This window comes from Crocuta crocuta, unplaced genomic scaffold (genome assembly GCF_008692635.1).
Source record: "Crocuta crocuta isolate KB4526 unplaced genomic scaffold, BGI_CrCroc_1.0 scaffold619, whole genome shotgun sequence".
In the NCBI taxonomy this organism is placed as follows: domain Eukaryota; kingdom Metazoa; phylum Chordata; class Mammalia; order Carnivora; family Hyaenidae; genus Crocuta; species Crocuta crocuta.
Genome location: NW_027533395.1, coordinates 141,033 through 153,169, shown reverse-complemented (window position 1 = coordinate 153,169; position 12,137 = coordinate 141,033).

The window sequence follows — 12,137 nt, the reverse complement described above, 5'->3', positions numbered from 1 at the left end:
TTATATATATATATACATTTATGATTTAAATATATAGAGTATAAATATATAATATACAAATATGTAAAAATAAAATGTTATATACTTACATGACCTGGAGTGCCAAAGATTTGGAGAATAGACTTTAGTATAGGTATTTGAAATCCACATGTGTTAGCTGGTAGAGCCCATGAGAATCATCTGGGGAATTTATTAAACATGAAGATTCTTGAGCCCCAGCTCCAGAGACTGTTGACCAGTGGTGATGAGGGAAATGGATGGTAGGAATCTGTATGTACACATTCCAGAGATGATCCTCAGGGTCCACTTTGAGAAACACTGGTACAGAGGGAGAACAGGGAGGTGCCTCAAAGCATCTAATACCTAAGATAATTTGAGGGTTTGGGAAGCTCAAATTATTGTTTTAATTTTCTGGAAAATGGCTGCTCCAACTTACCAGTAACAAATTTGTGGACATTCTCTTCTCTTGTTTCTGGATGGAGTACCTCAGGTTCTGGTAGCTCTCAAAGCTCTCTCTGGTCACTGTCTTGAGGGCCTGGGTCTTTGTGCTGAGCATTAAAATCACAGGGATCTCTTTCTTTCCCTGTAGTTTTTCTTGGAATTGTAGTTTTCCCCCTAGCAATTATAGCTGACCTGTTTATGCTTATTTTCTTCATACCAGGACTAAATATATTGGGGGTGGAAAGTGTCCACAAGATTCTGAGTGTTTGTCTAGGGGCCATCTGTCCACTAGAAAACATGCTACCTACCTCCACTCATGGAAGTATTCAGTACCATAGCTATTATTTTATATTCTTAGACCACCTCCATGTTCTTGTCATCAACCCATTGTCATCGGTGAGTCCATAATTCAGTCTTTGGTTTGTACTTTTTCCTAGGAGCATCTAATGCGATCTCACCCTTCTTCCAAGTTAATTTACCAACAGTAAGAATTTGGGAGAGCAATCATCTCTCTCTCCAACATTCCTTCTGAGCTCTCATAATAATGCTTCACTGTAAGTACCTCCCTTCTGCTGTCCCTTGTTCCCATCTAGGCTGATTAGCTGAGTCATGTCCTTCTGTGCTGCTTTCACTACCTTCTGCCCAGCTCCCCTCATGTCAACATTTATGAGTTCTTTCCCCTTCATTTCAATGTATGTTTAAGTTCTAGCTATTCTCTTAATTACTAAATGTTTTTTCAGTTCTTGTTAAACAACCATCCAGATACAGATGCATTTTAGTTTTGAAGCTATGGGTAATGCTAAAGCAGAGTCCTGTCGACTTTCTGTCATCTTCCCATTGCTTCTCTGCTCTATGGACCTTCCAATCTTGCAACAATTCAGTGGCCATAATTGGCCACAATCTAATCACCAAAATTCTTTGCTGTAAGGCACCAGAGCTCCTCAAACAGCCACAGCGTTCAGCATTATGCAGTTTCTCTTGGGGGCTATATTGCCTCCTGAATTTCCTATCCCATAATCAGCCTGACCACCAGCAAACATTTTTCCATGGGAGCTGGGACAGGACAGGAGAGAGTTTGGATCAACCCAAATACAAATGCCATAGCTTCTCTTTTAGCTCTTGGAAAGTCTCCAAGTTTCTTCTGTTTGTTTGTGTTTTCTTACCTAACATTTATGATCCACAGACCCAAACACTAATTTTCCAAGCTCTTCTTCATTTGATACCATTTGAAGAAATTTATTTTACCACCTTAGGAAGTTCACAGAAAATTGCAAGTTCCCAGTCTCTGGTAGTTATGCCTAATTGTGGATGAGCAGTTTAAACTGCTATCCAATTAGTTTCAACAATTTCTCTCTATGTGGGGGTGTTTTCCGAACCCACATGGCCCACAAGGCTGCTTGTAGCTCATCATATTGCATAGTTTGCCATTTAGCAGCTGTGGTGAGAGCACATGCCTGATTCTAGGTAGCCTGGGGCACAGATGGGCACAGGACCAGCAGTACCCAGCACCATGCTATCTTCAGGCTAACTTCTTCCTTTGCATGACCAGGACCTTGTAACAAGGTCAAGTTCGTGTGCTGGACTCCATCTCTCCTCAGTATGAGAGTCCTGTCCCATTCATCAGGCTTCTTCCAGGCTAGCCTCACTAGTTTGCCAGGTGTGCCCTCAGGCATTTGAATCCCAAGTGGTTAACATAGTAGCTTAGATTTAAGTTAGGATTCCATTTTTTTCCTTCGCCATACATAGTTTTAAAAAGCAAAAGGTTCTGAATATGACTCTCCAGAATTTAGTGTTTTCCTCTCATGGTCCAGAACTTTCATCTCAGCACCCTCTGATCCCCTCCTCTGTTCTGCTTCCCTTCATTTTCATCATAAATCTTTCAATAATAGGGTTGGCTTCTCCCTACCCTTTAATCTCATCTTCTGGGGTCCATAAAAAGTCTCCGGGTCCTGAAGCTCTCTAGCCAGCCTACTTCAGGAGAGACCATCTGATCGCAACAGCTTGGGCTGAGAGCCCAGGGAAAGAGAGAAGGGGCAGATGCAGGTCTCTATCTGGTGGTATGGCACAGAGAGGGAATCAAAAGGGGGTAGAAAGGGCAAGAGGAGAATCCAGAGAAGGGGAGCTGCCTGGAGCTGTAGCTAGAAGGTGCTTCAGTGAAGTAACTTCTAGAATAAATGCCTATAGCCAGCTTTTCACCTCACAGAACTCACAAGGTGCCTGGGGCCAGCAAGAGCCCAAAGACAGTTCTTTCTCCGCAAGTTTCCTTGTGCTTCTCTCCATCCTCTATGGCATCTGACCCACAGAACACATACACAGCAGCACACCCACACAGATATGCATGCACACACAATTACACAGAAGGCAAGCTTTACTAATGACTGTGAAATATATCCCCTCGATTCAAAGTTCTTCACTGCCCCCTCTGACAATACACAAGGATATTTAAGCCAGGAGTAATTTTGCTGTACAATTAGAAAGAATGAAGTTTAAGAAGCAAAACAAAATTTTTAAGGATGAACAGTATGACTAATTCTTATCCACTGTAAAGTACAAGTAATCGACATCAGACTCTTTCCCAGTTCACTAGAGGAAGGGATTAGGAAGTAGAAGACACAGATATCTGAAGTCTTGAAGGGAGGAGAAGTATCCAGAATTTCAAAGACAAATTGCCTCCTCTGTAAAAATTTATCAAGAGGGGACAAAGGTGATATTAGTGGAGAGATGTGTTTCAGTAAAGCAAAGGGACTGAAGTGAGATTAGAGCGAATGAACAGTTATGAAATGAAAGCAGAAGTAGCCAGTGTAGACCCACTGAGGAAGAGTATGCCACTGAAAGGGAAGAAAGACATGATTGCAGTGAGACTGGGGCCAAGTGAAGACTTTCTTTAGGATAAGAATAAAAATGAAGGAATGTGTAGTTTTTGTCACATTCCCATATCTATGTCACTGATTTAAATTTCATCTCTTTCTTCAAAGGGAACTCAGCCCTATAAATAATTCTCAAACTGTTTTTTTATAAATATGAATTTTCCCTATTATAAGGCAATGCCCTAAATTATATTTTTAAAAAGTCTCATAAACCACTTAGCTAAGAAAACAAAAGTTAAACAGATGCATAAGTTTTAGTAGCAGCATGTTGAAATGTGTGGTAAAATCCCACATTATCTCAAATCCAGCCCGCGCCAAATAATTACTGGCAAAGATGGTATAGCAGCCGATGGGACAGCTGTGTATCACGGGTCTCTGCGAAACAATCCCAGGCAGTCTTTCCCGAGCAAATCACCAGTTTTCAAGGGATAATCTTTTCCTCTGAAACTAAAATGTCCTTTGTATTTCAGGATATTTTATAAAGTGATAGGCTGTCTCTGCTTGTCCTCATTTCCTTCCTTCTTTATGTATTGTGGCAAACTCTGCTGAGAAACACTGAGCTACAAAAAAGCACTTCAGCACTTAGCATTTAAATGAGGATTCTCACTGGGAATAAGCTGTACTCATTCTCTGTTCCGTGGTCTCTAAGTGGAAGCTGCTAAGGAACAGCTCAAGTCACTGTTCCCAGAAAGCCTGTGATCACAGGAGCCTCTTCCAGGATCATTATGGAGGCAGAGAATTTGTTTGTTGACCTTGTTACTTTGGTCTCTGTAGTAGAGATGTTAGACAATATTCATGTTCGCAATTGTACTGATGGACAATACTAGTTTATTTCAGGATCAAGAAGGCAGGCGTATATGGTAACTCTAAGAATTGTCCTACAGAAAAACTAGGCGAACAGTTAAGAGTGAGAAAATTGACAGGTTTTCAAACTTTAGTGCCATTTTACTATTTAATGGAACTAAATCAAAATAGGTGGTAAAAATATTCTGTCTTCGATCCAATCCAACTATCAGTTTCTGTGGCAAATCAGCCACAGCTCAAACAGAAATAAGTTCAAATATATATTTGAATGATTTTCCTCTTTTTACAAGTTCTTATTCTTGATTTTTCTCCCTAAGGTGGCCAGTCATATCTGTATGATAGTCTCCAAGATCCACTCTAATCACTGGCTCCAGATCTCTCAGTTATGAGATAGGAGATTTCTTTTCCTATCCCTCTTCTTCCAATTTTGAACCATTTAGTATTTGGAAGAGTTAGACAAAGAGAAATATGTGCAGTTGAAAATGTTACACAAGTGTAGATGAAGCAAGATTGGCTAGTGGGTTGATGAATTATGGGGGATTCCACCGTATATGCTGTTCTCTCTGGAAATTTTCCATAATGTAAAAGTAAACAATATACTGCTTCTGAAACAATAATGTCTGAAAGCTAGGCTCCCCCAGACACCATGGATTAATGGGACGAAATGTCAGACAGGATACTATGGTTCATTATGTATTATCCCAGCTATCGGTATGGGATGGAATCTTTAAAGTCAAGTATGTGAACCTGAAGAGCCTGAGTAAGGGAAGAAGGTGGAGATTTATGGCAGTAAAAGAGAATTCATTATGAATGAAGGGGAAATTTCTCAATATGCAAGATGGCTTAAGATTGGCCTAGAGAAACATAAGAATCTCATCTATGGAGTTGTATAGAAAGAATGAACTACTGGCCCACTTACAGGGCCTTATGGAGACTCCTGAAACCTAGACTCATACTGAGCTGGTTCCAGAGGATGCTAACATTGGGAAGACAACCAATTAAGAAAAATGAATTTGTATTGGTCAGATAATGGTGAATATGTCATTCCCTTATAGTCTGATTGCTCTTGGCCTGGACCATGGTCTTCCATGTTGTGACCATCCTTCCTTCTCTGTCTGGCGCTCCAATTCTCTGGGAATTTTTAATGATGTTCACAGTAGTCTGATACACATTTAGAAGGCTGGCATTAAGAAACAAAAGCTTATACCTGACTAGTATTTTTATTTTAAAAGATATTGGTTCTGGTAGCCTATTTAAATGATCTCTTATATTTATTTATCCATAGAATTTATATTATTTCATTCCTTTTGTCTCACTGAAAACTCTGACCTAAGAAGCATATAGAGAAATGATATGATCAATAACAAGGGCCTACAATAAAGATTGAGAAAAACAAACCCATAAAAGCTTGACTTATAATGAGACTAGAGAGTCTGTCCAAAGTGGATGGTCGTTTCTTTTGAGAGGCCCTCAGAGTGTAGGTGTATTTCAGTGAGAGGCAATAGGGAATGTTATTTATGTGAACCAAGCTCAGAGTTTCCCCCAGGCTAGTCTTTTACTTAGGATAAAAAATCTGTTTTCTAAAAAGTGAGGGTTTATCCTAAGAAAAATTATATTGACCCCTCTCTCTAAGCCCTGTGAATTCTCCTCTGCCNTCTTCCTTCCTTCCTTCCTTCCTTCCTTCCTTCCTACCAGACCAACACTGTGCATTTATTCTCTACATCTCACCATCACATGCTTGAATTGGGGATCTTGGGGGAATTTGTTTTTACCACTGGCTATTACTTTGAATGTAAGGGTGATCAAAAGGCAAAAGAACTCTAAAGATTCTAAATGTCTATTTAAAAGCTGTGAAATGAAAAACAAAATGGAGGACACCACAATAATTCTTGGACTCCTGGAGATCCTAAGATGTGCTACAAAAATGAGTCTTTATCCTTAGGAAATATAGTCAGAACTAGCTCTCTTATTCTATACATAAAATCTTAACATCAGAGGCAGTACGGATGGTAGAGATATTTTTTGAATGATCTCCAGAGAAGCACAAACCCACTGTATTGAAAAGAACAGGTAATTTGGGGCTTTTGGCAAAAGACAGTACTTGACACATCTAATCAGAGAGCCTGCAGACAGTTTTCAATGAGATTAAAGGAATAAGATAATATAAATTCTATGGATAAATAAATATAAGAGATCATTTAAATAGGCTACCAGAACCAATATCTTTTAAAATAAAAATACTAGTCAGGTATAAGCTTTTGTTTCTTAATGCCAGCCTTCTAAATGTGTATCAGACTACTGTGAACATCATTAAAAATTCCCAGAGAATTGGAGCGCCAGACAGAGAAGGAAGGATGGTCACAACATGAAGGACCACGGTCCAGTGCTCTGGTGACTGCTACAGATGTGGGCAGGTCAAAGAAAGCAAGGTCCTACCTGAAGCAGGATGGCTTACCGGCTAAAGGTAGCAAGTGGTATAGATTGAAATTCCCGTCTCATCATCAACAGACTTTGTGTCTTTGGCCAGTTACATAGTGAGTGTGAACTAAATGTTGGTTCACATTATTAGCTTCCCGGAGTATTGATTTTGTTCCAGGACATGGGACAGAACCAAAGCTCATCCTAAGTTACCCCTTTTTCAGAAGATTATAGCAATCCAAAAGTAAGGACTTCAGTAAACCAGGGAACTTCTACTTTTAAACTGGAAAATCTGAAAATGCTCTCTTTCTGGGAACTGATACCTACTTAGGACAGTTTTTGAACTTAAGAAAAGATTAAGCTTAAATTAAGGTTAAAGTTTCCTGTCATAGTTCTTCCCTTATGTAAAATAGTTCATATGCATTGGTCAGTTCAAACATACTCATTAATAGGGCATAGTGGTTCAGCATGGGGCCCCCACAACCATGTTTTCTGTGTTCAAACACCATCTGGATCATTACTAGTTAGGTGACCTTGCCAAGTTATTTTAAGATCTCTGGGCCTCAGTTCCCTCTTCTGTACAGTGGAGATGAGCATAGTGTTTACTTAAGAGGATCAGGGTAAGGATTTGTAAAGCACTTACAATAGTGCCTGCCTGCATAGCAAGCTACCCATTGTTATAATTGTGGTTAATTTCCACCTAAGAGACACAATGATAAATAAGGCAAGGTGCCTGAATCTAGAGGAGTTTCTGGGTTAGTGAAGAAGACAGATTCAAAAGCAAATTTTCAATAAACTATACCAAGTGCCATGATGATTTAACTTGACACTAGATACATGGGGGAAAAGGAGTGGTAGCTAATTTAACCTGGGAAGCCTTCCAGGAGGAGAGAATATATAAACTAAGTCCTCAAAGATGAGTAGATGGCAAGGTTCTGGTGGAATCTTTGGAATCATTCAGCCAAAAACCATTTCACCCAAAATGTGAACAAATGAAATCATTTCTAAATGTCCTAACTGATTTTAAAATAGTAATACTAATAATAATAAACATCCATCAGATTAAGAGAATTTGATCATATCAGTTGAAAAAGAAAACAGCAAAGAGTAAATGGATAAAGGGATTTTAGATATGGATAAATAGATAAATATTGATAAATTGATAAAGAGCCCAGGAAAAGGGATTTTTATTAATAGTTCCAAAAGAAAATGGCATTACCCAATATATAGCATGAAACCAATTGCCCAGTAAAGAAGTAAACTCTTTGAATGAAAGAGAGAGTTTGAATCGAAACTCCCTTCCTTCTGATCCTTTTTAAATATCCCCATTTATATAATATCTCAAAAAAGAGATCCTTCTTTGTGTCATATTATCACACACACACACACACACGCACACACACCATAGAGATGCATAATGGAGCATTTGCCTTATTGCTTATACTAACTGGTTTCGTAAGAAAAGCCGTGATGAAGTGTCTCTTCCCAGGACATCTTAGCCTTTGTAGATGATGATGATGATGATGAGGAGGAGGAGGAGGAGGAGGATGGTGGTGGTGGTACTGTTACTAATAAATATTATTAACTAATTTATTATTTTTAACTGTTATTCATGGAGGACATATAGAGACTCTGAAAGCAAAACTATGGGACTAAAGTTGTTGGCAAATCAATGACAAAACTGAAAGTTAAACTTCTGTGATCATGTCTCAAGCCCCTAGAAGAACTTCCAATGGTGTAGCTGCTAACCTCATCCCCCTCAGAATTACCCCATGAACCCCAAGCGTTTTCATGGATTATGAATTTTTTTATTGATCAGGGAAGCTATTAAAATGTGACTCTTTGATATTGGCATATTATTTTTCAAGTTCCAAAGGAATTTTTCACTTACCTTTTCTCCCCCTAACTTCAGAGATTCCCAGCCTCTGTGAGGATGAGAATTCCTTTTTAATGTAACAAAGTTTATAGTTCAGCTTCACTTGATTGCACTTGTTCTTTTTGTATCTGTTGGTGGGAAAAACTTAACAAAAACTTAACATGGAAACCAGTTATCATGAATTCAGTAATTTTAAGTGTGTATCTTATTGTTCATAATGCACATTTGAAAAATAGTAGCACATATGGTGAGAACAATAATTTTAGCTATAGATGATGCTTGGGGAGAATATAGATTCAAGACAATCTTATATAGTAACTGAAGCCTTTGCTGATCAGGGGCTCTGCATCTCATTATCAGATGAAATTTCAAGAGCCATAGATGGGTTACTCTAAATACATAAATGTAGAGAACCAAGGGATGGTGTATTTCAAAAGCTGTCTTAAAACCCAAAGATTTTCAATAAATTCTTGCTCTACTGCAGGAAAGAAAGAGACTTTGTTTAAACCCTTTGGAAAGAAGTAGAAGGAGTGATTTTTGCAAAGAATGAGAGCAGAGTCACAGTTAACCTCCATGTTCCAGTGAGTGTATCTTTCTGATTTGGTCATCAAGTTGAGGGGGGTAGGGAGAGAGAAAGAAGAAACAGACAGAATTGGGCAAAACCGGGGCACCTGGGTGGCTTAGTTGGTTAAGCGTCTGCCTTTTGCTTAGGTCATGATCTCGCGGTTCGTGGGTTCGAGCCCCGCGTCAGGCTCTGTGCTGACTGCCAGCTCAGAGCCTGGAGTCTGTTTCAGTCTGTGACTCCCTCTCTCTCTGACCCTCCCCTGCTCACGCTGTCTCTCTCTCTCTCTCCTAGAAATAAATAAAACATTAAAAAAAAAAAAGAATTGGGCAAAACCTAGGACCATTATGAGACATCATTTGGAGTAAAATGAAGGCAACAGTTAAAAAACAAGACAAAACAAAACAAAACAAAACACAAGCATGTTCTAGGCCAGATCATTCCAGATGAGTATGTGTACCAGAAATGGAAAGTCAAATTGGCTCATCTTTGGCCACCATTATAACCATCACCATCTGCTTGGCTGTATCATGCATTCCCAGTCTCTTTTGGGAGGGGGGAACCATTAGGATAAGGAAAACAAATTCAAACAAAAGTTTTTTTTCTCCAGTTACTAAAGGATAATTCTCAGAATTGTCCCAACAAGAAGAAACTGTGGAGAATGCTTCCCCACCCCCCACCCTCAGCCTCCAGTCATCTTGCTTTGAGAAATCGAGTAAAACTGCATGTTGTAAATGAATGTCATCTTTATTTTCTCCTTTCAAGCCCAGGAGTTTCTGTTGATGGACTTTTTTGACAGTAATTTCAGGCAAGCCTACAATTGAACAGCCAAGCAGAAATTGTGGTTCTCTATTTGTTAAATGCTTTTGAGGTCCTTACATAAAAGGTTGATAATGAAGTATTAAGAGAAACATCTGAAAGGCTGCGGTTGGTCAAATTTCTCTGCATGGCACAAAGGGGAAGGTGACCTTATGCAGAACCCTGATAGTTCCATTATATGAAGAATCAAGATTTAACGTTAAATTTAAAAATCACTTTTCAAATGCTACCAAATACTGACCCTTGGCAAAGTATAAATGTTTCATTCAAATTGGGGCTTATGGAGAAAAAGCAATTAAAATCTAATTGCATTATAGAGGAGATTTGTATATTTTCTCCTCAAAGTCAGGCAAGGCAAGAAGGGGTTCTTAAACCCTGTTTTTAAATTAGAACTTTCTTTCACATCTCTTTTTTCTTTTTTCTTTTTAAATCCAGACACTTGAATTTGGACAGACAAGCAACCCAGCCACCTTTCAGTGTGGCTGTGTCAGTATCGGAATGAAATGAACATGACCCCCTCCAGCAGGGAAGGAACACACAGTAAAGGTATTTTTTATAGAACAATTCTTCACACTGCCCTGGTGACTGGGGAAAGGAATCTCGTGTTTCTCTTTTGCTGATACTGAATCAGCTGAAGAATACCATGAACATCAGTAGAAATGCTCTGAAATAGTCTCTGCTCCCTTTTGTCTTTTTGTTCTCATGAGGAGAAAAAAAAAGACTTTTTAAAACATGAAATATTTAATTAAAATGCCAATTAAAGACTGACCAATTATTTGGTGGTTCATTTTGTAATCAGAAGCATTACAAATTATATTTATAAAACCATTATATTTATTTGGCATATTTCTTATCAACTGCCTAATAAAGATGGCTATATTCATTTGTGATAAGAATACATTCTTGGGACAGGAAGCTGATTTCAACAAAGAAATCCCTATCCTTCCTTCCTCAACAGTTTATGGAGTGATTGGATTCATACCTTGGTTAAACAGATGGTCAAAATGCAAACTGATAGAGACTGAGCTTATGTATCTCAACGGGGAAGAGACTCCAAACACGTAGCAATGTAGCAACGTGCACTTCCTAGGTCTTTCTTTCGTGTGTTATTGCCACATTACTTGTTAACATTTCCATGTATGGATACTTGATGCGGTTTCCATGAGCTAAATGAAACTGACAATAATATCGTCTACCATTTGTGCAATGGTTTATAGTTTCCAAAGCACTTTTACAAACACTGCTCCATTTTCTGAGCATTTAGAAATGTTTGTAAATTGTATAGGTTACATAAATTTGTGGAAAGTTTAGATTTATGAAATATTTCATTTCAAATATGTTTGTTAACCCAATACCAACTCAAGAGATCAAGCTAATTTTTATCTCTAAGACGTGATGGTATGAGTAGTTACTTAGAATATTCTGAAAAAAAAAATAAAGGTAAGTCAGAAAGTGCAAAATAAGATCCCATTGCATTTTGTCTCCAGCCTTCATCTCAAAGATCAGATTCAAACACAGTAGAACTTGCTTTGAACCACCTTCCTTTTCTCTACAATGCTGACATCAGGATTTGGTTTAAAAAAAAAAAAAAAAGCTACTGTCCATGTGACCCAAAACCACTTAGAATATTTGTGGTACAGCAACTTACTAATCTATTTTTTAATCTATTCCTTTATTGGTCAGGCTCCTAAAGATTTACTGAAATCAGCGATAAATTTAGGAAGAGCCCCTACACCATAGAACAGTTTTTCCTCAGAGAGATCCTAAGTCTTCCTACATTTCAGAAAATTAAAAAGAGCTCTCTCTCACAGATGACATACATTTACCTGGTCCCAGTCCCAGGTAGGAGTCCAGGTTACTTACCAGGTGTGGCCCAGTCGGAGGATACAGGTGAAAAGGAAGATGCACACAGGAGGCTTCCCAAGCAACATAATCCTCTGGAGCAACAGAAATAGAAAATTCTAAAACCGTGGGAGACAGACAAGATGGGGAAATATTCTCCTTGTGGTCGTGGGATGGAATTCTCCTCAAGCCCCAACTTCCGTGGTGTGTAAGCGATCCCAAACAGAGTTGAGGGGAGGTGAAATGGAGCTGCCAAACGTCCAAAGAAGAGATTATCTACTTAATTAAAGTGTTTTTTTCCCCTCTAAGTCCTTCAGCCAATCAGAACTCAAGTGCCAGAGAAAGATTGAGTCGATCAAAAGAACACTCCAGGATCCTCCCAGACAAATGCAGAAGAAGGAGACGAGGAAAAGGGGACAAAGAGAGGAACACGGAGAAAGAAGACAAAGAAAGAAGAGGGGGGAGGAAAAGAGACATAGCAAATCCCCTCCACAGAATCAGCACTTGG